The sequence below is a fragment of the Rhamphochromis longiceps genome, linkage group LG3, assembly GCF_057381845.1.
Source record: "Rhamphochromis longiceps isolate RC_006_pf linkage group LG3, R_longiceps_female_GT1.1, whole genome shotgun sequence".
In the NCBI taxonomy this organism is placed as follows: domain Eukaryota; kingdom Metazoa; phylum Chordata; class Actinopteri; order Cichliformes; family Cichlidae; genus Rhamphochromis; species Rhamphochromis longiceps.
Window position 1 is genome coordinate 50538801 of NC_140559.1, and position 26684 is coordinate 50565484.

The 26684-nt window shown below is 40.4% G+C and overlaps 1 protein-coding gene across 3 annotated transcripts in view; it reads right to left on the reverse strand.

Moving 5' to 3' along the window:
• The window catches only part of kcnip4a (potassium voltage-gated channel interacting protein 4a), a 164466-nt gene that overhangs the window by 72955 nt on the left and 64827 nt on the right, over positions 1–26684 (reverse strand). The gene's annotated exons all lie outside the window — the stretch shown is intronic.

Consider the following 26684-nt stretch of genomic DNA (forward strand, 5'->3'; position numbering starts at 1 on the left):
CAGAGGCCTCTTTCAGACAGAAGTTAAAGTGCAGTTTAACTTCCACCTTTAGCAAACGCACTCTCAAAACCAAGTATTTATGTAATCTACACAAAAAGAAACAGACAAATGAGTGTCTGTAGCTAATCTGAGGTTCAAGGACTTTTAAATCACCAACGCAGAGTCCATTTCTTTAGTAAATGTTCTCCTGAAGGAATCTGACCAGCATTTACTGCAGCATTAGATTACCAACCACCTCCCTATTTCATACTCAGCAAAAGCATTTATGCTATTTGTCATGCTATATTTTCCTCCACTGGGGTCAGGGAACAGCGATTTTAAACAGGCTCAGCATTACTGTGGCTACATACAGTACGATAACTTACTGCCTTCATTTAACTTCATTAATATGACCATTTTCAGACAACCACAGCACCCACTGGATGCTTACCACTGCAGTGTTTGACAGTTAAAGTGGAAACATTATGCTTATTTCCACCTTCGTGTTTTTATCCTTGAACTCTACTAATGTGGTTTTGTATGATTCTCAGTTGACAATAACTGTTATTTATCTGGTTGCTCCTTGCAAACAGCATATTTGAACAGCAGATGGGCGGGGCTTCTGTTCCTGAGACAGCCATAAACAGTATATCCCCTCATTATACAGATCCAGGAGTAGCAGTCATAAACCGAGCGTTTAAAGAGCCTGATTATTAGAGAACACGAGCGTTCGGCTCATAAAGATTATTTGTGCATTCACTGACCTCATAATTTGAAATGCTGGAATATATGCATGTATAATGTGTGTGAATGAAAGCTAGTTAACAAAGTAAAATTGCATTATAGTAAAGTATAGACACCCAATATGAACTCTATCTTCAAACCCAGTTTGAAGATTGGTCCAAACCAGCTGAGCATGGCTCTTCAAAGGGTATCCTAATTATGTTGGAGCAGTAATGACTTTTCATTAAATTGGACACTCCAGAGAATAGGATGAAATAATCAAATGTCTCTGGGGTGAATCATCCCCGCATATGCTGAGGCATATTCCACACCACTTGAGGAAAACAATCTAAAAACAATCTGATTAGCTACATGGGTTTGGAGAGAGAAAGTGCAATAGCAGCATAAGTGCTTCGTAACTGGAACGAAGTTGGAATTTGAAGTTTACAGAGCTCTCTGGTAACAACGAGGCCTGGTCAAATCCAAGGACTACTGTTCAAAACAGCACGCAATCCCCCTGTAACTTCAAGAAATCAACACTTCACCATCTAAAGCAGGCAGGTGCTCTGCTGCCTACACGCACACACGTTTGATATGGTTCTCCTGTTGCTTTTCTTTCCTTCTTCCCTGCTTCCTTCCTCCCGTTGTTTCCTGTTGATCAAACTGTGCATATAGAGCGCTTCGTTAAAAGAAATCCTGGAAGGCTGTAGGTGTTTGTGACTCAGCACAGGCTGGCGAGCCATAGCCTCACTATCTTCTGAACTAAGGGTGGGAAAAGGCAAATGCAAATTGCACTTGAGCCGTAGCTGCAGGACGCTTGCAAACAGTAACTGAAGCGAGATGAGAGCGATGAATCAGACAGGTTGAGGTCTGAAGAGGTGGCTGCAGGTGGACCAAAACAGGAGGTGCGTGCAACCCATCAACACAGCGTGCACAGAATAAATGAAATACCAGAGGGAACCTGACTGAAACTCAGCTCCAAACATTTTTAAAAAAGGTTATGATGGGGGTTTTTTTTGGCCTTTTTGTACAGATTAGGTAACTGGTAAAAATGGTGCAATGCGCTGTGAATGAAAGTGTCTGAAAGCAGCGGTGAAAGGGTAGAGCACGTTTGATTTAGTATCATTTGATCTAGTTTAAAAAACTCCAAAGTCTATTAATGCTCCTGATTCATTCAAATGATATCACTCTACTAAGTCAGTTTAAATCAGTTCCATTATTTTTTTTACAATTTTATTTATATAGTGCCAAATCACAACAGCAGTCATCTTAAGGCTTTACATTGTAAGGTAGAGAAGCTCCACAATAACACAGACAAACCTTACCAATCTAATGGCCGACTTTAATGAAGCCCTTGACGACAATGGGAAGGAAAAACACCCTTTTACAGGAAGAAACCTCCAGCAGAACTACGCCATCTACCTCTACCAGTACACACTTAAAGTAGTTGTTTACTTTTAAAATTACTAACAACACTGCACCCAGCTACCTTAAGGACCTTTTAAACCCTTATGCTCCTGCTAGGGCTTTAAGGTCATCGTCACAGTTACTGCTGGCTCAGCCCAGATCTCGACTTAAGACTAGAGGTGATCGATCGTTTGCTCTTGTTGCACCTGTGCTGTGTAACAATCTCCCGATTGGCATCCGGGCATCTGATTCTATTCATTCTTTTAAATCACAGCTTAAAACATATCTTTTTAAACTTGCCTTCTCCACCTTTTAATTGCTGGTTTGTTTGTTTGTTTGTTTGGTTGCTGTGACCTATTGACCTCTTGTATTAATTCCCTCCTATCTTTCTATTGGTGTCTTTTATTATGGTGGTACAGCTTTTATCTTGCTATTACCCATGTGCTGTAGTCATTCTTATTGGTAGCTTTTATCTATGAACATAACTCGTTATTTTTTATTTTTTTTATCCGTTATCAATGTTTGAACCTTTTATTGTTTTATGTAAAGCACTTTGGTATGCCCAAGGCTTTTAAATGTGCTCTATAAATAAAGATTGTTGTTGTTGTTGTAGGGGGAGGGGCCAGTCGCAAGTCTTTTATGGTAAATGTAGTAAGCTCAAATATGTACAGCTTTGGAACGTGTTGTACTTGGAAAAAGGGTCATAAACACGTACAATATATTAAGTGAATTCTCTGCTTACTGAACTCCATGAACTGTGGAGCTCACACTTCATGGAGTTCATTCTTGCTTTATCCATTGAAGGTTCCCATACAATGCATTTAAACGAGATGTACTCAAAGAAAGACAGCAGCACTTTGACTACTGCAGTTTTATCGGTTAATTTTAAGTACTGATGAATGTGTTGGAACAGCTTCTCACTCCCGACCCGTAATATACTGACAATGTGTCACGTCTCGAGGCGTTCCATGGCAACGCAAAAGGTGACCTTCCGCGTTCCTATGATACGCGCCGGATTGTGGATGAAATCGAATAGAATGACGCTCCAGCGGTAACACAGGTTCCAACCGTGTATTCCAGCACTAACCATAGCCTTATCCCTAATCTTAACCACCCCGTTAATCGTGTTAGATAGTGTTTTCCAAAGCAATCTAAGTAAAATAAACGCACATGTGTAGATTATTTCTAAACAGTTCTCACGTGTCTTCATTTTTTGGAACTTGTAATATAGGGACGTGTTGGATGGCTGAAAGCGTACCTAGCGTAAAATGTTACGCTTTGGGAGTGAGAACGTGTTGGTTGGAAATGTCTTCATGGACATTTTGTATGTTGCATTTTATTACCAAGAGTGAGCGCTATGTTTTCTTTTCTTCAAGCTAAAAACATGCAACTGTTTGAAATCTGCAACATGCATCAACAGAATTACACAATTACTCGATGTTTCCACCACATCTCAGATCTAATTAGCTGCATATTTCTTGTAAACACAACATGTACTGGGGATAAACATTAGGCAATATTTGCTGGTGTACTGATAATACAGAACATTTACAGTGGGTCTTTGCTGATTTTATGAGAGACTTATTCGTGCTCTGTCAATGTTTAAGCAGCCGTATCTAAGCCACTGGAGTTTTTAGACCAAGTGCAATTTGCACAGAATAATTTGTCAACAATCATAATAATGAAGTTAATATTAAGGACACAATGTAAATTATTCACTTGGTCCACCATCGGTTTAGACTGATGGCTGGATCAGCTCCTCTAACTTTACTCGAGTTTGGACATTATTGGAATAAATAATGTATGCAGGTGTAGTTTTATTTCTGGCCATGATGTAATACTGATGAGAAAACCAGAGAACAAAACTATACTTATTTATCATTGTTTAATTTGTGCTAGGCTTTTCTATCGCTTAAGGAATTAATGTGAGAAAGTAAGAGACTCATCACTTTTACATTGTGTTTAATTAAAACTAAACTATTTTTAAAAAATGTTCTTTTCACTGTGTTAATAAAAAACCTACACACTGGATCTCATACAGCTTTAAACTAGTTTAATTCAGCAGCTGTGGCTGCTTTTACCTCCTGAGCCACAGCCATCCAAATGCTATGCAATATGTATTACTTTTGCTATGGCTCAGTTTTCACATCGTCCACTAAGTGGCAGCAAAACTGTGCAAGTTCAACAAAGCCAACATTTACTATACACTGCTCACTTTTTAAAAATGTTATCAGTGCCAGAAACAGGACAAACTCGATAAGCATCGTTCATCACATCTCACAGTAAGATATTTTCAAGCCTTTTTCCCTTGATTAGGACATAAGTTGCAGTACTATGAGTTCTAGTCCTCCATCAGTCCTTGTTATACATACATAAAGAGAGAGAGTCATAAAATTAACTGCTGGCATACCATTAGTGTTGGCCGTATATCATTAAATTAGAAAAACATTTAAAAAAACAGAAATAGGGGAGAGAAAAAAGTGGACTTAGAAGTATAATCAGCTTGTTTGATGAATTCTATAATTCTATATATTTATATATATTAGAAACTTTCAAAAATCAAAGTGAAAGAGCATCTTCTATGAAACAAACACAGCCATGACCTCTAGGATACAGTGAGGCTTTTCTTTTTGTGCCACCATCAGTTGCATGCATGAAAGTAGACACTAGAGGGCGCAATTGATCTTGAAAACTAAGAGCACCACACAGTCCAAATACATACATGGAAGGGAAATCATTTCTCGTGATCTTTACAATAATGTCACATTATCTTGCTAAAAGCAAGCACACCGTGCTCCCACTTCTTCTCTCTAAACATTATTTAGATGAAAAGCACTTACCTTTAAACAACCACACATGACACGCAACACAGATCTTATAACAAAGATTAGCGTCTCTTGACAAAAAGAGCAATGTAAATAACAGAGAGCAGACGTGCTTTTTTTTTCTCTTCTTTTCCGTGACGCAACCCACAGCCTGCCAAAAGTACACTGCAAGGTGTCAAGAAATTATTCTAAAACAAACTATAAATCTTCTTTCAATATATATTTGAAAGAAAAAAAAAGAACTTGTCACACCAGGCAGCGACGATCCCGCCTGTTTGAAGGCTGCTGAGAGTTTCGGTCGTGATGGAAAACTCGAAGCAGTAGTCAGTACATTTTTCTGAAACTCTCTAAGAACTGCAAGCAAATAAGCACAATTTCAAGAGGAAATGAAATTGAAGGAGGACGGGAAAATGGTACATTAAGCCTTTTTAGTCGGAAGTCATTACAATAAGACAAAAAATTCTTAATCAGGAGTACATTTAGCTCAAGATAAGAAGAAAGAATCCCATTAAGTCGCAATGCAGGGAATGCAGTGTCGCTACAGTATATTGGTAAAATGGCAGAAAAAATGACTGCTTTATGCTTTATGCATTATTGGATGCAGAAAAGCAGAAACTGAGCCCAGTGCACCACTGACCAAAACAATATTTAGGCAGCAGGTATACCCAACATCCTGATTTAGGGAGAATCTGCCTGCTGGTTGTCAGTTCAGATCAGTTAAGAATGGTCTTTAGAGGACATAAGAGACGTAGTGGGTGCAGGGTTTGTCATGGGGCTTACTTTCAAAGCACAGCAGCAGCAGATTATGTAGCAGAGTTTGCTCATGCAGGCTTTACTTTGCAGTCATATAAGAGAAATGGCTTCCCTTGCACACAAATCATAATGATGCAACAATAAAAATGCCAGAATCAGAATATGCACACTCAGCTCCTTCTTTTTCCTGCACAGCAAACAAAGTGTTTTCTCTCTTCTACGCCCCCGTCTGTAAAGTGATTCTCCTAACATCCTGGGACTGGTCTGAACCATAACGTGTGGCTGCAATGACACTGGGCTGCACTACCTGCCCAGATGGTCTGTATCAGTGGGGAACTGGACTGTGTGGGGTGCACCGCATCCACCTGCCATCAATCACAGGCAAATATGGTCCAGGAGAAAAAGCTTACTTCCCTTCAAATTGTGGCAGAAAAACAAAAAAAAAACAATTTCCACAACAGGGCAAAGTGCGGTAATATAGCCACTCTAATGTTTAGTGAACCCCAGTGGGTTCGCTATTTGTTTGCTTCTATCTTAGCTAACAAAATATCTCGTGTTCAATGAGGTAGCACAGTCATTTGGGGAGATGTGGAAGAAACAGAGGAAGAATTGGCGAGCTTAATGTATTTCTGAACTTTTTTCTTCCCCCTTTTTCCACAGCCGTAAACAGAGGAGAGGTGTATGACTCAGCACTACCTTTAATGACGCATCCAAGTACAGAACTTTCCCGAAGCCATAATAAAAACCGAGCAGCAGGCCATAATTTTAATCAAACTGTGCTGCTGCCATATGAAGAACAACCAGGCAGCATTACTGAGAAACTGTTGAAAACAAATAACTGGCCCAGACGCCACACAGATTTCAAACCCACACCCGCTCGAGTGGATCTGTCATTAGCCACCCCACCTGCTGCCACCGTGCACCCCGTAGGCCGCGCCTGTGTCACATTCTTTTATTACAACCCTCCCCGATATGAAGCTGCTGTCTACCGAGCCCACTCTTACAGATCGGTGCCCACTGAGGCGTGCGCGACATCGGAAAGTGTCCAAAGCGGCATGGAAAAATTACAACAGAGCTGCTAAAGTGGTGCTTTTCTGCTCAGCCAGTTGAGAAATGTGTCGGGTCAAGCCAAAATCTAAAATCTCACTGAGCAGCAACAAATAACAAATCCGCACTGATGCAGGAAGACCAAATTATTGTTTTTCCTCCCCTTAACCAAACCACTTTCCTTGCTTCTTAACACAGTGGATATTGCACTGCAGCTGCGTAATGAGAACTGTCCGCCGTGAATCATAGCTTCTCACATCTCCAAATAAAAAAGGAAAAAAAAACGATGAAACTCGTGCTGAGATGTGAGGATGAACCCAATAAAACCTTGCGAGGCACATGCAGTGGCATGATTGCCAGCTATTGTGGTGGTACAAATATCACAAAATAAGCAATCCACAAGCAACATGAAAACATAATTTAATGCTCCTTTGAATCGGTGCGATCATAAACCCCAAGAGCAATAAACATTCCTCCTCACTCCAGTTCATTTTAGCAATACCGGATACTGTACATTATCATTCTACGCGTATCTTACCCATTTGTGTTCTACTTGAGATGGCAAGGGAGCAGTTTAGTTTACTGCGTGAGAAATTATACTGACATATTAAATACGTGCTCTTTAATAAGATCACTCTGTTTTAGTCATATATACCGTTCAGCTCAGAGGGTGGGGACTTATCCCAGGGGTATCAGTAGTTGGTGCACATTTGAAATTTGTATTTTGGCATTATGGAGACATAAAACCAGTGGAAAACTTTTAATTAAAGACAAATTATGGTCTGTAACACATAGGTTGAAAGGGATTAATGACAAAATGGTATAATATCCTCCACGGATCTTTTGTGAGTTCCACTGTTGGATAAACAAATTGTATGAGTACCCCTTTGCGGTCACAGTTATAAGATGACACTCATAACAAACTGGTAGATTTATTAGGTCAGTAAACTGACCTGCTAATAGAGCCAAAATGGTTCTGAAACCACAAAGACCAAATCCACAGTTCACCGTCTCATATCGAGGCTCGATCTTCTTGTGTCACAATACCGGCTTACAATGAGCTGCTGTTGAGCAATCACAGACATATTCAAAGAGCGTTTGTTTCCCGGAAGAGATGTTGTAAAGGTTATATAAGGTGCAGCAGCTTTGTGCATGGAAGTCAGGGAAGGAAGTTGATGACTGCTGCAAAGAGGGGGGATAACGTCATTACTATAGTCAGCTGATGGAACATATTGTATATTAGCAAATAGAGTCTGACAGATATATTGGCGGTGATGATATGAACTATTTCCTCATAAATTTATATTGGCATTTATAATGGTTCATAAATGAAAATGTAGAAAAAAAGAACGTACAAACATCTTTTATCGAGGCTATGATTGTTGATGTTGCATAGTACGTCCACCAGGGGGCACTCTATAACATTATTGTTATAAAAATCTGTTGCGTTTTGAATGCAACAAACAATAACAAGAAAAACAAGACTATTTTAAAACTGCATTGTCATTGTAAGAAGTCATAAATAATACATTTTAGGGTAAATCTGTTTTGTGCGCCTGAAAGAAAAAATATCGGCTGATATTTTAGATTTTTAAATCATCAAATATCGGTATTTGTATTGGTCTGAAAAATCCTCTTTCGGTCAGGATCTGTGAACAACTTTTGCAGGCATCACTATTTGTGCTCGTGTAAACACCACGTGTACAAATATATGCAAAGATCTAGCTTAAATAAAATGATATTTAGCCATGTGCTAATGATGACCATGCTAGTTAGACACCTGGACCTGCCTGATTAAAGCATGCTAGTTTGGTGAAAGCTACAAAGTTTTAAGATCCAATTGTGATCTAGCAAAAACACTGGTTTAAAACAAACTGTGGATTTGTAGAATTACACCACCACCATCAGTAATGAATACAACAAATCAATGAATGGATTGGATGAATAAAAGTATGTTTCAGTGTTTATGAACTTCTAATTACTACGGTAAACAGAGGTGCTACATCAAGGCCCAATATAAGATAAATAAGAATTTTCTGGATTGGAAATCATGCAAAGCTGCTCTACTGGAGTCCTAGAATATAATTATGGATCTTAAATGGAGCATAATAGGTCGTCTTTAAAGCCTGCTTGGTCCCTCTCCCTGTGGCCATTCCTAGAGAGCAGAAAAGATGATGAGCTTTGGCTGTGGTAGCAGCTCACAGGCTGACGCGTGTCCTTCACCAAGTAGGTGACACGGTGCAGCGGCCTCTAACTGCATTAAAAAAAAGAAGCCTTATTCCATTTCTCTCCTCCCCAGAGCACTGACAAATCTGAGCTCTTGGTGGAAAGCTCACCTTGGGTTTGTGTGTATTTCTTTGTGCACGTTTGTGTGGTTGCACACATCTGAAATGTCCCCTAACTAAATTTTCTCGTGCCCTGAAAATGACTGTATTAATACTTGAGAGGCGTCCGCTTGTACCACTGTGACGAATGCATGTTAAACAGCACTCGGTGCAATTTAAAGCGGCTTCACATTAAAACTGCACCGAGGCCTTGTAAACCTGCAGAGTGGGTTACTATAATTGACTCCTGCAAACAGCAGAATTGAAATTAGCTGCATAATTGCAGAAACGGGCTGCTTTCCAGCACTGAGCTCTGATTTACAGCTGAAACCATGAAAAACCCTGCTACTGAGGCAGTAGCTGTCATGGCTCACAATGTCCTGGTGCTTGGCTGGAAAAACAAATCCCTCCCTCAGGTGTGTGTAGACATGCTGGAATGTATTCACCTGCTGTGTTTGTTATGTACAGTTGGTGGGTGGATGTAGAGGAGAGCACAGTGAAGATGGCTCTACATGTATGTGCTTCTGTGTTTGTTGAATTAATAATACCAGCCAGACCTCATGATTCGTAGACTGCACCAACCTGACAAGTGTTAGTGAAAGAGCGTTTGACGGGGAGAGAATGGCGTTCCCGACTCTGTGGATTATTGGAAAACAAGCTTGCGGTCTGAGACATGTAATACCACCCATAATTTTTTTGCATAAGATTCAGCAACAGGAAGATTGAAAGATATAAGATATAAGCTTTTTTTTTAAATTATATTAAAAATATTAAAAATAATTTAGTTGGCAATTATTCCAGTAAGGTTTTGGTCACTGGATGGGTGAAGCTACATCAAATAGTGCGCCAAAATTTCTACACATGGCAAAACATTAACTAACTATTGAAAAAGAAATGACATTACAAGTGGAAATTGCTCCATAGGCTTGACCACTTTGAATGTTTTGCCCATCATGGTCATTTTTTTAACCTCTTTTATATGATTTGAAGAAGTTCATAATATCAGCTGAGTAATACAGTTCAATATCCTTAGACAGACAGCCTTGGCTGTGCCAAGGTCACAAAAAGTGCAATAAATGATGCATTCATCAACTTACTGTGTGCCAAAGTCTCATCTAAAATCTATTAGGCTGGCTCTGATGACAGCTTATCAGCAGCAGTGACAGGTGAAACACTAACCGTGTCAATACCGCTAACACTGCGTCGCCTGCCCGACATCCACCAGCTCGCTATTAATAAACCACAGGGTGGAGAGGAAACCCTTTTCCCTGGGTAAATGGCGAGACATGTTGCAATCCATCCTCTTACACAGACCTGCAGACCTTAACCAAACCTTATCTGTGCCAGCAGCTACTGGAATCCTCAAGTATCACCTGCTCTCTTACGTTACCCACATGAAACACAGATTACGTGTCAGTGCTGGGAAGTTGCAGCATGAGTTTCATCATGTTAAGATGATATTTAGTTCTCTTTCCGAGGCTGTCAGAAAGTGATGATGTTGTTTGAGAGAAAGAGTCGATTTACTCTGCTATTAGTAGTCTTATCTGATGTACTGCGGTAAGAGAGGATGTGAATGTGAACAGCAGCAGCTCCAAATGAGATAATCCTTAAAAAGATGGGTTCACTATCCAATTTAATTGCTGAACTCATGCCAACAGCTTCTGGTCATTAATCCTTGCAGATTGAGAAGGGGATATTAGTATGTGTCTGTTTTATGCCTCTCTAAATCACTCATGTTTGCTCGCAAAGAAATACCGTAATCCCTAATGTGGCCTCTGCGCTTCTTTGCATCTTTGATCTGAAAGTGGAAGCCAATCAATATGTACAATCCACAAGGCTGTGTAAAGCAGAGCCAGCCTCACACACATTGTTGAGTTCACACAGGGATCTACTTTAAAGCAACAGCTCAGACCTACAGGTATAAAATGCCTGCAGACAAACAGCGCTCCTAAAACGTATTATTCGTTTTTAACGCCTTTCTGATCTGTTGTTATTGTTTTAACAAGCATCCTCGGAAACAAGCGACCAAGGATGAACATTTCTAGTCACAGATTGTCTTCTGAGCGGATGCTACAGCACAGAGTACATCCCGTCAGCCTAATTCAGTCGCGCACATTTCACACCAACAGTTGAGAACAAAGTGCTGAATAATACTCTCGGTGTCTCTTAATATACAGAGACAAAGCAAAGGCAATTGCTTCAGTACCAAATCCATTGTAAATTTCTCACAGGGCCAAGAATTTGTTGATCCTAGTGCAATATACAGATACATTTTGAAGTATTGAGCTGTAATACCCAGCTTTAGTGAGGTTCCCTTCATTTGAATCATTTTTAGATGCTATAACAGGCAAAACTGCACAGTTTTTCCACAATAATAAAAGAACAATAACACAAAATGCAGAAAAATAAACTGAATTACAGTTTCACCTTCTATTTTGTACGCACATGCATCAACCCCTCGATACTCTCCGAGCTTCAAAGGCGGGGATGAGCAGGGTTTAAACTAAAACACATTTTTTAATTTCATGTTACACTGAGAAATGAGAATTAAATGGTGCCTAAGGTATGCTGAGACAAGACTGGAATATTTTACTCAGTGTGAAGATCCTAATGGAGAGCTGATAAGGGACAAGTGGAATAAAATTATTTTTCCTGTCTGAAATATATAATAATTAAAAAATGGACATAAAATGAGCTATTGGATATTAAGGAGATGATAGGTACAAGAAAAAGGTAAAAAAAAAGATAAAAGATCACATTTTAGGCAATAATCCAATTCCCTTCACTTGATTTAGATGCAGCACTGCAGGCCTGGTATGATGTAAAACATGATAGAGCAGGTAAAGCAGCGAATGTGAGCAAGCTACACAAAGCAAGTCATGCACAGGGCACAGATCTATAAATGAATCACGTGCCAGTCTTCAGCAGTCTAACTGCTGTTTGACGCATTGCTTCTCTCTTAACACTTTATCTCCAGCTCAAAGTCAAGAAACCCCTTAACCTTTAAAACCACCTCCACACAATACTATAGTGACTGACCTTTCACCCTACCAGGGATATTTCCAGAGCCAGCTCGTGTCTCCGGTGTATGTAACAGAATTCGGTTGAGTTCCTGCTCATAAAAATTACATGACTTTAAGTTGACTGGCAGATATGTGTGTCTGAATTATGCATTGCATGGTAAATACCGACCTCCGTGGGTACTGCTTCCAGAGATGTTTCAGTTCAGTGCATTAAGATCTTAGGCTTAGAGGTAATTGGTTTCAAAAGAGGCGAGAGTATCGTTGTATTATTAAATGTTTATGTGGTGTTATGGAGCATGTGCTGAGGACAAGTTCCCAATGCCAAAGGTGAAACGGTCACCTATCATGTAATCTGTTTCTTCAAGTATACAAACCTGCATTAACAGTGTGTATGCAGTTTGCAATCGGCTGACAACCATGATCTTTGTTTCCCTCCCCACCAGTGTTTTTTTTTTAATTTAAATAAAATGCTTTTGTTTTTTTCTCAACATTGGCTACTGCCTTTCTCTCTTTCTGTTATGAGTTTGAGTAAATGAATCGCACAGAGGGTGCTGTTAAAACAGCGCTATTATTTTTTCAGTTGACTGCTTCTCTTAGCTTCAACCAACATTATAAGCAAATGTGCTCATGTGCAAATAAATAAATTGCTCTTGTAAAAACAGTCGGTGAAAGGCTCAGCCTATCATCGATGGTCGATATATTCATCCAGTCGCCCAACCTTAGTCTCTTTTGGACTTTTTCTCATTGTAGACCTAAAAAGTAATTCACTCAATTTTGTACATTGACACAAATCAATAGATATGAAAATGCAAGGATACATTTCCAGCCGGGGTACCTCCGATCTGAGACTGTAGTTGAAATAATTTAAATGTGAAATATATATTTTAGGGTTTTTTTAAACTTCGTATTGTAGGGTTTGTTGTCATAATACTTTATTGAAAAACAAAAACAGATTTTTCAACTCTGTGGTTCAAATCTCCACAAGATCTCAGAAAATTAGAGTCCAAATTATTTATCTGTGGGCTAACATTATTGGTTGATGTATTTACCAAAATCGACATTGATGGAACCAGATAACATTTTAATTTTCAAAGTAAAGATGAGACGGGCAAATAGCTTTCAAAATTGTTATGATAATTGACCCCTAACCCCATGGAGTTACACATCTACTCATAACCAAACATAACAACTATTTGGGAAATCTGTTGATATTTCATGTGTCTGAAGGGAAGCTCAGTGACTTGACCTCTGCAGAAAATAAAACATAGAGTTGCAGAGGACCTACAAAACCACATAAGGAGACAAAAAAGCTTATATCTTATATCTTTCAATCTTCCTGTTGCTGAATCTTATGCAAAAAAATTATGGGTGGTATTACATGTCTCAGACCGCAAGCTTGTTTTCCAATAATCCACAGAGTCGGGAACGCCATTCTCTCCCCGTCAAACGCTCTTTCACTAACACTTGTCAGGTTGGTGCAGTCTACGAATCATGAGGTCTGGCTGGTATTATTAATTCAACAAACACAGAAGCACATACATGTAGAGCCATCTTCACTGTGCTCTCCTCTACATCCACCCACCAACTGTACATAACAAACACAGCAGGTGAATACATTCCAGCATGTCTACACACACCTGAGGGAGGGATTTGTTTTTCCAGCCAAGCACCAGGACATTGTGAGCCATGACAGCTACTGCCTCAGTAGCAGGGTTTTTCATGGTTTCAGCTGTAAATCAGAGCTCAGTGCTGGAAAGCAGCCCGTTTCTGCAATTATGCAGCTAATTTCAATTCTGCTGTTTGCAGGAGTCAATTATAGTAACCCACTCTGCAGGTTTACAAGGCCTCGGTGCAGTTTTAATGTGAAGCCGCTTTAAATTGCACCGAGTGCTGTTTAACATGCATTCGTCACAGTGGTACAAGCGGACGCCTCTCAAGTATTAATACAGTCATTTTCAGGGCACGAGAAAATTTAGTTAGGGGACATTTCAGATGTGTGCAACCACACAAACGTGCACAAAGAAATACACACAAACCCAAGGTGAGCTTTCCACCAAGAGCTCAGATTTGTCAGTGCTCTGGGGAGGAGAGAAATGGAATAAGGCTTCTTTTTTTTAATGCAGTTAGAGGCCGCTGCACCGTGTCACCTACTTGGTGAAGGACACGCGTCAGCCTGTGAGCTGCTACCACAGCCAAAGCTCATCATCTTTTCTGCTCTCTAGGAATGGCCACAGGGAGAGGGACCAAGCAGGCTTTAAAGACGACCTATTATGCTCCATTTAAGATCCATAATTATATTCTAGGACTCCAGTAGAGCAGCTTTGCATGATTTCCAATCCAGAAAATTCTTATTTATCTTATATTGGGCCTTGATGTAGCACCTCTGTTTATATTCTAATTATATGACAGACTGCAACAAAGAGTGTGTAGCTCCTCCATTTGTCAGTGATGGAGGTTCAATGAAAATGTAACTATACAAAAAAAACCTATTTTATTCTTGATTGCAAGTTGAGCTTTTTCCAAATCTATCCAAACATGTTGAAGCCCAAAAATAACAGTGCAGAACATGAAAACCAGAATAACATTACCTGCTTGTTGTGGAAGATAATACTCTTTCAGTGTGTCCCTGGTTATAACTATACATCACCACAATGCTGAAAATACTGAAACAGAAAATGCCTGCTATCAGGTGGCGTAGCAAGAAAAGGTTATACTGCTCTAACTGTATAGCAGCTTCCTGGCTCATTGCTTAACGCTCTTTCACACATACTGCAAGACTAGAATTATAAAGAGCAACTTAGCTACACTGGAAATATGCCTACTGTCATCATGAAAAATCACAAGCCACTTGGTCTGATTATCAATAAAAAGCTAACATTTCAGCAATATAGTGTCACTTAAAGTGCTACTGATGCTTAACCACTGGAATTTATAAATGTGCTCAGGCATTAGCCTTGGCAAAAATCCAACTTCATACTGGGTTGTACTGAAAAGTCCAATTGAATTCAATTTTATTTATACAGCGACAAATCACAACAGCAGTCCCCTTAGGTTACTTTATTATGTAAGCTAGACCCTAAAATCATATGACCCTTCTATGAGCAAGCACTTTGGCGACAGTGGGAAGGAAAAACTCCCTTTTAACAGGAAGAAACCTCTGGCAGAGCCAGGCTCAGGGAGGGGCGGGGCCATCTGCTGCGACCGGTTGGGGTGAGAGAAGGAAGACAGGATAAAAGACATGCTGTGGAAGAGAGACAGAGGTTGAGACAAGTATGATTCAGTGCAGAGAGGTCTGTTAATACATAGTGAGTGAGAAACACCCAGTGCATCATGAGAATCCCCCAGCAGCCTACACCTATTGCAGCATAACTAAGGGAGGATCCAGGGTCACCTGATCCAGCCCTAACTATATGCTTTAGCAAACTAATCTTAACAGTACAGATAGTGTCTGTCTCCCAAATGCAAATTGGAAGCTGGTTGCATAGAAGAGGGGCCTGAAAACTGAAGGCTCTGCCTCCAATTCTACTTTTAAATACTCTAGGAACAACAAGTAGGCCTGCAGAGCGAGAGCGAAGTGCTCTCACTGCAAGGTCATTAAGATAAGATGGGGCCTGATTATTCAAGACTTTGTATGTCAGTAGCAGGATTTTCCATGTCCATTATGAAGCAAAATTTGGCTTTTGTGTATGTCTGTGTCCATTTTGTTTTCCTCTCCCGGTCTCAGTCACACAGCTTTAGAGACCAGTTCGCAACCCCCTAATAACCCCAGTCGGGGTTAAAAAATGTGTATTCCTGGGTAAAACTGGTCACAAAGAAGATGCGGCACCAAAAACTTCTTTTGTGTAGTCACCTGTAGTTTGGATGAAAGACACCGACTTGTGTGACTAGGACCTTAAGCAAGCCAAGCAAAGCTTTTAAGGTTTTCTACATAACTTTAAAAGCCTTAAACTAAACTTTGCACACCTTAATCAGCTAAAGTGTCTAAATTTGTACAATCATTAGTTTGTGAAACGGTCTTGTGTTTATTTCCAGACTTGCTTGGATTGTGAAGGAATATGAATATTTACATAAACAGGTTTAAAGCCATGACAACCTCATATTTAATACTTTGAATAACTTCAATCTGCAAAGCTCCCCCATCTGGTGTGGGATGTCAGAAAAAAAACATCCACACCTCAAGTCACAGTGAGATATAGAGTCATTTGCTGGCACCAAAGTTTGACAGCAGCTCAAGAGCAATTTACATTTTCACAAGTATGATTATGTTAGTCTGGTATGTTGCAGGTGTAAGCAGACAACTCTTCAACTGGAAGACTTCCTGTTATGACAGGTGTCTGATTTACTTAAAAATCTTTGAGGACATAACTGAATCCCTACCAGCTGCATTGACGTTGTTCTATAGTCATTCTGACATCCATAAAACATCACGCTAACTCTGCTGCTTCAATGTAATCAGCCTTTCATGATCTCTCAATTGTCTGGCAGCAGGGCCGAAGGGGTTAAAGTGTGAATGAAAGAGCGCAGGCTTGGCAAGCATCATGAAATCCCATTTCATGGTCGGGCTTTGGCATCACAGCGCTGTTTTGGATATGAGTTTGGGGACAGTCAATACACAATCAATAGACTTCATTTCCCATCTTCACAGCTCAGCAACAGAAACCAATAAGGTTCACGAGTACACTCAGGAAGTAGACAGGTGCAGCTTGAGGATTTGAAATTTGGAACGATATGCAACGTCTATTTGAGACTACAACTTCAGGTGATGTATTCAAATGTGTAAAGCAACAGTGTTGACGAGCATTAATAGATACGCATTCTGAACAGATGCAGTTTAACATGAGCATCTCTGAGAGAAGCTGTTTGTGGCTGGGTGAATAACTCACATAAAACTCTGCTGCATGCATTCTCCTTGCCTTTCTTCATGGCATTTGTTCAGTGACTGAAAATAAATATGATTTGAATTTTGAATTAAAAGTTAGACTCTCTCACATGAATCCAAATTTTACTCACATTTGGTACCACTTTTTTCCCCCTAGCTTGAGCAGAGCTAGCCTCTCTCTACAGTGAGCATGGCTTTACGCCAAATCCCCACCTCTGAAAAGATCCTTCATAGCACAAGCTCTTTCATCGCCCGCAGCACTGTAAACCTTTAAGTTGAGTCAGGAACTCAGTCTTTTATATTCTTGCCCTCAGACATGGCTTGTGCATCAATTATTCACAGTCTACTGTTTGCCAGAAGTGCGGAATTGAATTTAAGACCAATAAAATCGTGGTTTAAACACAGATCATCAGTGATTCATGAGCAAACAGTGCACGCTATTGAAGGTGAGGGCAATATTTACCTCCCTATAATAAGCTTGTTTTTCTTTTGTAAATCAAGACATACATAGGTTAGGCAAAGTATGAAAAAATAATGAGAACACAACTGTTTGGATAAAGAACATGAAGTATCTGTATATGCGTGGTGATGTGTTGGGCTCAGAGTTACGTCATGTTGAGGTCATGAATAAGAAATCAGCAGATGCAATTTGATTAACAAACGCCCAAAAAGCTTGAGAACCCTGCCTGAGGACTTTTTTTGCCTTTTTATATTTATATACAAATCTCTACAATCTCTTTTTTTGTGCAGTGATAGCAGACAGATGCATTGTGACAGCCCACACATGGGCAAGTATTTTTGCACTGTTCTGTCAAAGAACAAGCCACAGCAGTCCCACTACTGTGACACAAACCCACTCACACAATCTCAGAGAAATGCAGTGTGCAGTGGCCGCCTGATATGGTAGAAAAAGCCTGGCAATATCGGTTTGATATCATAAATAGAGTCAATAAACATGCGTGTTTGTCCTATATTTACAGAAAGAAATATTAAAATAAATCAACTTCCTGTGCCCTTCACAATGCTTATTTTGATAGCCCATTATAATACTATGGCTGGCTGATCAGAATTGCAAAGTGAGGGCAATCAGTATTTGCATAGGTTATAAAACAGTGGTATGCAATCAGAGCAAGCACACATGAGGTGACTACATAATAAGACTGCAGGAAAGTAATTTTTCTTCTCTTGGTGTCTAAACTACAGTGATAATGTGCTTTAATTGTCCAACAGCTCAAATTAACTTAATTTCCTTATTGCCATGTACGCAACTGTGTTTGCTGTCATCAGGGCCTGTGAAAAAACAACAACTGCTACACCTTAAAATCAAGTGTGGAAATAAACCTCACCACTAGCTTAAAGTTTAACAACTCCAAATCAGCCCCAGGGCAGATCAAGCAGGAGGGACTTACTGGGTTCTCATATCAAAAATGTACCTCGTGAACCTTTCTCTGCCTCATTATTCCAGAGCGTCACCCACCCAGAGAGTCTATTTTAGCGTGTCCCAGCTTGCGCCGGTCAAACTCATTGATCGTTGTGTTAAAGGACAAGTAATTGTGGGTGAGTGGTGAGCTCTGATTGCCTCTGGGCTTCTTCAAGACCAATTTGTCTGCTTGTCACTTTAGGGCTGGTGCTCGAGGCTCAACGTGGGGCAGGGAAAGAGCTTGATGGGAAATGTGATCTCCTGGTGACGTGTTGAGTGCTTCCTCCTTGTCTGTTTGTGAGAATTTGCTTGCTAAGTGTATTACACAGTACTGTATGTGCTTCTAGGAACCATTGTCAGATAATCAGACCACTTTGTTTGAGTTATTGTTTGCAGACTTGTAGGCTATTGTTGCTACAGAGCTCAGTATTTCAGATGGGCCTCAGACAGGCTGCAGTTCCTGATCTGGCAACTCGAGGCTGGCTTTAAAAATTGCAACAATCTCTCGCCTCAGAATGTCCAACTATAAAAAGAAATAAATATGTTTTGATCGGGAGAAGAAGCAGCTGCTCTATAAATCTAAATTGTTTTTTTTCCATACACCCCTGTTAAAGTTTATTAAAAGCATGGACATGCTGACTGGCAGATGGGTATACCATGTCTTCCAGACATCACCTCAGCTAACCGGACTCAGTGAACCTTTTGGAGCCTTTAAATACAATCCAACAAATATGACCAACGGTGACGAAATTGCATGTTACATGGCACTTGCTAGCCCCCATACAGTCAATACATGCATCCAGCTTACCGAGTATGCTAGTGTTAACTCTTAACTTAGCCCTTAAATTAAACCCTGACGTCTAAAAATAATAATAAGATAGCAACAGCTACAAAAAAGATGATGCTTCCAGAGGACGATGCCTGTCCTTGCTCTATATGCAGGTTTCCTTCATAGGTGTAAAAATATTGTCTTATCGAGTCGTTTTATTTGGTAGCTGTAAGAAGAAGTGTCAAGTGTTTGATAATTATGCCATTATAGTGAACTTTCAGATTGAACACCAAAAAAACTAAAAATCAATAGAGCCTCTTGTGCTACATCTTATTTATTGATCTAAAGAGAATTAACTGACTGGCTCAAGCACATGATTTAAAATATCATCCAGCATGCCGATGCTATTCTTTCATATATCAGGCCAGCAACATAAACTATAACAATGCAATCTGATTTAAGCTAAATGTCATTTCACACATCCCATCAGCGTCTTTCGCCAATAAAAACTGACTTGCTGTGAATACATACTTTAATGTGACGGCACATGCTAACACCTTGTCAGAAAAACCAATCACAAAATAACATCCGGCATCTTTAGTGAAAAAGATCATCACTTATACAGCGTGTACCCGCTTTAGAGCATTTTCTGTGTTGTTCCTGCGGGCTCTGGATGTAGCCAGCCATTACAGAACAAGGGCCATTTTTCATGTGTAATGGGGTCCTCCATTAAACATGAACCTGGAGGAACTATCATTTAGCTTGGCGCCATCACCTCCACAAACCAGCAGCAGATACTAGAAGAGATACAGCCTCTGTGACAGACTGGCAAAGGGTAAAGCTTTAAAGGTTGGGGAAGAAAAAGAAGAAACGAGACTGTACAACCCCCGAGAAAATGACCAAAAAGCTCATCTGTGCAAGCTATAATTATGACCTATAGGTATGTTAAAGACAGCCATATGAAAAAAGTGCATGTAAAATATGGAAGTGGTGTTGTTACCCTGGTAACCTGGAAAATGTAGCTTTCTACATGTGTTTAACCCTCAAGCAACTGAACTATTTTAGCGTAAAATGATTGAGTGAGGTAATTTATGACCCAATTATAGCCTATACAAGAATGCTTTATTTAATATCTATAATAATATCTATAATAACTATAACAAATTATGTCTGTCAGTCAGATTTTTTGCATTTGGCCAGAGTTCTTAAGTGGAAACCAGATTTTCTCACCTGGTTTCCACTTAGCCAGAGCAAACAATCACAAAAAAAGGAAGAAATAGAAAGACAAACAGCCAATACTGAGGCATGACAACTAACTAAAAGATACAAAAGAGATGGCAGCAAAAATGGGGAAACACTGAGAAGAACCACAAGAAAAATTAGAAACACAAGAAAGAAAACAGGAACTGTAATGCAATAAATACCAAACAAAAACCAGGAACCATGAAAGAAAGCTTCAGCAAGTAAGTCTGGCTAATGTCAGTCTGTTAGTCATGAGTCACAGGAAAATTGCAGTTGTAAAAAACATAACTTTTCTTTTTCTTTACCACAGTAATGGACCGTATCCTGCAGAAGAAAAAAAAACAACAAGTCCGACAAGTTAATTAACCAAGTAAGAGAGATTTCTCTACCGCGTGGGTCACCAGAGCAATACCACAGAAAAATAGAGTCAACCTGACTCATTGGTGGACCATTATCAGCTGATAGTAGCTACTTGGCGACCTATCAGCATTTATGACAACCAATAAAATAAATTTTAGAAATACTGGAGGCAACCAGTGGTAGCCCTCAACCTCCTAGTAGTACACCGATGGCATCAATTTCAAAATCCTAGGTAACTTCTCGAGTTATCAGATTCACAAAATCTTCAGAAAACTTGACCTCTGACCTTGCCCTTGAGGTCAAGGTCCCTGGGATTAAACTCGTCTGAGAACATTTGCACATACACCTATGTCCTTATGCTGTAGATAAAGTCGTATGTCACTTCATTCTCTCTTTATTGCATTCACAGACTTGGATGTCCATGTCACCTAACCACCCACACCCCAGGCTGATGTTGGAGTAACCCCTTCAGCCTTTTGGGCACTCATCACCCAGAGGGCACTCTGTAACTTAACTGTTGGCATGACTCATGTTTGGAACGGCAGCTCAAGGTCCCCAGTATACCTTTTTTGCTTTCTTTCGACCACTACTCATGCTAGGGCCTTCGTCTGGGTCTGAATTTTCTCCAGGGCCCAGCTCAGATTGACTACTTTTTCTTCTCAAGTATTTATCTATTGCTGTTATGTGCTGCGTCGTCTCACACCATGACTATTATATAATTCCTTCTTCATCTTGTTCTGTTTTACTGGCAGTTGGCAACCCATTTAATTAGAGCAGGTAGCTGTACTGCCATCTAGTGAAACAGAATGTAATTGTTCTGACCGTTACGTTGGTCGCTTAGAGCAGCGGTCCCCAACCCCCGGTACCGGGTACCGGGCAGCGAGAGATGAGGCTCGGGTGTGAAATTCATGGTTTTCATGGTTTTTTAGCGTTAACTCAGTTTCCCTGGGTCTTTTCCCATGTTTTATGAATAAATCTCCTCTTTTTTTGTACCGGTACTGGTTTTATTTTGTTGTATTTATCCGCAACACCTAAAGGCCGGTCCGTGAAAATATTGTCGGACATAAACCAGTCAATGGCGCAAAAAAGGTTGCGGACCGCTGGCTTAGAGTACCAAACAAGTGGAACCAGATAATCTTCCACGGCACACCTGATCATTTCTCACGGGACACCTATGTGCCGCGGCAGGTTGGGAAACACTGCTCTAAATCACTAGATATTGGTACAGTCCTAAAAATGTTATAGCTATACCTGTAAAAAAAATTGTAAAGTTCTGGAAGAAGACTAGCATTTAAAATATTATACTAACAGATATGTCAATAACATCAGTTATCTCTTTGTCATTTAGCTGCTACATAGCTTAGCTTTTCACCGCTCAATACATTCACAATGAAGAAAAGTAATACACCGTGGCTCCTAAAACCAGGAAATGAGAAAAGACAACGAATACTACAGCAAGCAAAGTGAAAGATCCCAGTGAATTAAATTCAATGAATTGCTGGGGCTTACAACTTTTTAAATTGAGAACAGGGTACAGTAAAAAAATAAAAAATAAAAATCAGGCAATAGAGATTTAAGAACAACCACCGGCTAGCAACAAACCCTTTTCATAATACCCAATCAAATCCCATGAGTGTCTGATTACACAGACAATACCAGTGTGAAACATGGCAGAGAAATCCAGTCTCCTACTCGGCCGCACTGAAACCCTGAAATCCCACACCACTATCCATGCTTGACAGACAATATCAGCCTCCCCCACAAGAGGCCCTTATCTTTGATAGCACTTTCCATCAGCACATTGTGAAGAACACTGCTTCAGTTGCAACCACTGTTACAACACTGGCTCTCAATATTTGCCCTGTATGAAGTCATAGCTCATCAGACAGCTTAAGTGAAGTGATGGTCTATAAATCAGAAAGCAAAGAAAAAGTAAGAGTCTAATGAAAATCCATGAGGCGCAACTAGAGGCGGGAGAAGTTCAAGCTTGATATTTTACCTTATACAATTATGATTTTCACAATAAGGAAAGACTTTAACACATTACCCCACCTGATATTACAGCTTAGAACAGACACACGAATAAGTTCATGCATCTTTTAGTGAAGAAATGGAAAGATAAATCTAAAAGCTGTATATTGAGAAAAATGAGGGGAAAAAACCCTTAGCTGCTACTTAGTTGGACGCCCTACTGCTTAAACTTAATTCAAACGTCATCTAAATTTCTGTTTAATGGCTGCATATGCTCAGAACACCAGACCACATGTTGGCTTCTTTCTGAGATCAAACCAGTGATTATACTTATTTTATGCTGGCTCTATCAAGAAATCTACACAAGCTGCTATATGAACGCTCACTGTAATGAGCATTCACTATGATTATGCACTTAATCATAAAGTTGCCTTGCATAACGTGATTTTTTTTCTTCCAATAAGCTAGGTGCAGCGTGCAGCCAGTAGCTGTTTGTCAAATAAGTATTTTCTCTTCCTATTAATGCATCTCACATGTCACCTCTAACTGATTCTCACTAACCCTGAAGTTTGCAGAGGCTGTTTTCTCTGCTACCATGTCTGTTTTTTAAAAATAAATTATCTTATTGTCTTATCTTAAGTATTATGAAGGATTGATACTCCCTGGTTGTTGTTTTTTTAGGCTTTGTTGAAATCTAGTTCAAATGTAACTCAGCTAGATGATAAGATGAACATGAATTAAAAGCACATTCTTGCACTGCGTTCTCTCTGTGTTAACATTGGCACATTGTTTGGCTTCTCTGCAACAAAATGGACACTTCTGAGAATAGTCATTCTGGCTCAGTCCCTGGCATCAAGTGATACATTTCACAAAGGATGAGAATGGAAATGCAGGAAGGAAATATTGCTTTGTGCGCATCTCTATTTTCTCCTTCAGCTTTTCCATTTCTGCTCCAGCGACTCGACTCTATTTACTCTAGCAAAGCTCAGATTACACTTTTATCCACAGACCGGAAGAGATTAGAGCTGTAAACAACAGCATTACAATCCCCAGGCTGAACAACATACAACTTTTATTGTTTGTTGTCTTTGTTTGTTCTTAATAAATACCGTTAAATGTGAAACCCCGTGCCCGAGCAACCAGCTGCATTTTGGTCTGAATGCCCAGCAATACAGCAGGCAGCGATGTTGTCATTGTCGCAGACTGAGCCAAAAGGTAGCTCTGTTTACACTGTCCTCAAGTCGTCTGACCTGACCGACCAGGATCTGAACTGATGTGACCTGGATAAAGTGGTCTGTCACGCATATGAATAATATTTAGCTGAGAAATGTGTCTGAGAAATAATAATAATAACGGATTGGATTTATATAGCGCTTTTCAAGGCACCCAAAGCGCTTTACAATGCCACTATTCATTCACTCTCACATTCACTCACTGGTGGAGGCAGCTACGGTTGTAGCCACAGCTGCCCTGGGGCAGACTGACAGAAGCGAGGCTGCCATATCGCGCCATCGGCCCCTCTAGCCAACACCAGTAGGCAAGTAGGGTAAAGTGTCTTGCCCAAGGACACAACGACCAGGACAGAGAGCCCGGGGATCGAACCGGCGACCTTCCGGTTACAGATACGCTTCCCAACCCCCTGAGCCTCGTGAATGCAAACATGACGTCACATTCACGAGGACAGTCGTTAATTGAAGGTTTAACGATAAAAATACCATCAAAGAAAAAGGCTGACCATCTTTTATGGTACAGTAGTGCCCAAAAGTCTTCCTCATTTCAAGATGATCCCACACCGCTTCAATAATGTTGGGGTCCGGCCTCTGGGGAGGCCAATCCATGACTCCTAGTGTTCCACTATATGGTTTCACTATGTGTTTGTTTTTAATCTACACTGGTTTGTTTGGGATCATTATCATGGTGAAAACAAATTTGTTGTTTTCCAGGTTGTATTGCATAGTGGATCAAAACCAATTTTGACATGATCTCCAACACCACTGGCTGAAACCATGACAGAGCCTCCTCTGACTGTACAGAAGATCTTCACTGTTGTACGTCTCTCCTGACTCCCTCCGAACTGATCATTTGTACCCAGCATTCCTAACTTGGATTCATCTATCCTCCATGATTCACTTCCTTTAAAATGGCTTCTTGACAGCCACCCCTGCACTGAGACCATTTCTGATGAGGTTTCAGTGGACAGTAGATGGATCAACTGAAGGACTGGATGGCTTACCCAGGACCTGGCTTTTCTCTTTTTCTCAAGGACACGCCTTTTAGATACTGTTCATGTGCTGTAAATAGTTTTTTCTTGTCCTGTTTCTTTGAATTTGTTAGAAACACACCAATGTTTCAGCTAATAGGTCTTTTGCATCAACCAAACTGTTATACTTACTCTATCCCCTCACTTAAATGTCACTTGCATGCCTCAGTGAATCATAGATCAGTGTTAAGTGGTGTAACATACAGAAATGAACCCAAAAACTGAAAAAGTGAAGATGGCCAGGTACATGAGGTGGAATGAGTGAAAAAGCAGCCAATAGTCAGTGAGTTAGTGCTCAAAACCACACTTTGCTTAAAAGTGTGGCTTCTTGGAAGCAACATATGAAGAAATGAGCGGCATGTTCAGAGCTTTTCCACAGTGCTATGTTTTTACCATAAGAGATGGTCTGCCTGTTTCTAGTCAGGCAGGAAACGTTGCATTCAAATAAGTGCAAATAAGGTTAAGTTTATTCAAAGGCCCATATTGCATTTGGGGGTAAGGTAGTCCTTTCCACTATAAAAATCCATCTGGGGTTTTGCAATGATGAATTTTCAGGTAAGTGAATCAAAATCATCCAACTGATCCATCTATTACTAAACCAATGTAACTATTCCCCAGAAAATTGACTGTGATTAATCATCTCTGTCGTGTAATATTATTATTATTTATTTATTTATTTATTTTTTATTTTTTATTTTTTTTTGCCTGTCCCGTTTGGCTCTTTTGCCATCAGAATTGTTGTCTAAAGGCAAAGAAAGATGCCCAACGGATTTACTTTACCAAATTGACCATCCCAGCCTTGCCATAATGGTCCATTTGATTCACCTTTTATTGTTTATTTTATTTTCACTTACTGAACATGGGACAGACTTGACTGGGGGAAAGAAAGAGGGAAAGAGAAACAGCTGAGAAGAGGGACGGGGAAGAAGGGCAAAAACCAAAAACCAACAGAATGAGCAGAAAAAGAAAAAAAAGAAGAAAAAAAGAAAAAAAATGCATATATCAATCACCTGGGTCACCTGCTGAGAAAGAAAAAAGAAAACAAGCAGAAGAGAACAAGAGTAATAGAATAAACAACATCACAATGATATATGGGAATATGACAGTAAATACTAAATGTTAAACATTATTGTGCAGCACATAAGATCAACAGAACACAGTGTGCTTTGAGGTAGGAGCCAAAAAGGGTGTAGTTTGTGGGTGTGATCACCCGTGTGTACACCTGTGAGCATGGACGCGCTTGTTTTTTTAAAAGGTTCCTTCATGTAATGATCTGCTAGAGGGTGTGGGGGAGCCACAGCCCCGTCCTCCAGGGCATGAAGCAGGTATGGAGGAGATCAAAACTCCAGACATCCAGAGGCCCCCAGAACACAAGAGACCAAGGAAGACCAACAGAGGGGCAGCTGCGCCACTGTCCCGGAAAGAGCTGAGGAGAGTCCCAGATGAGGGCTCACTCAGCAGCCGCGGAGCAGAAGCCAGGGGGAGTTGCAGTGACGCGCCCGTGAGCTCCGCCGGCAGCCAGCTGCGCCTGAGTGACCGAGCCCCAGGCCGAGAGGCCGGGGGCACCCCACCTCCGAAGTGGCCCGAGCAAGCCCCAGGCTCCAGGCCCCGATAAGCGGCCGCCAAGGAGTGAGCCGGTGTGTACCTGGACGCCCATCCCCGGACACAAAGAACCACCAACGCACCGACGTCTGAGGGAGTC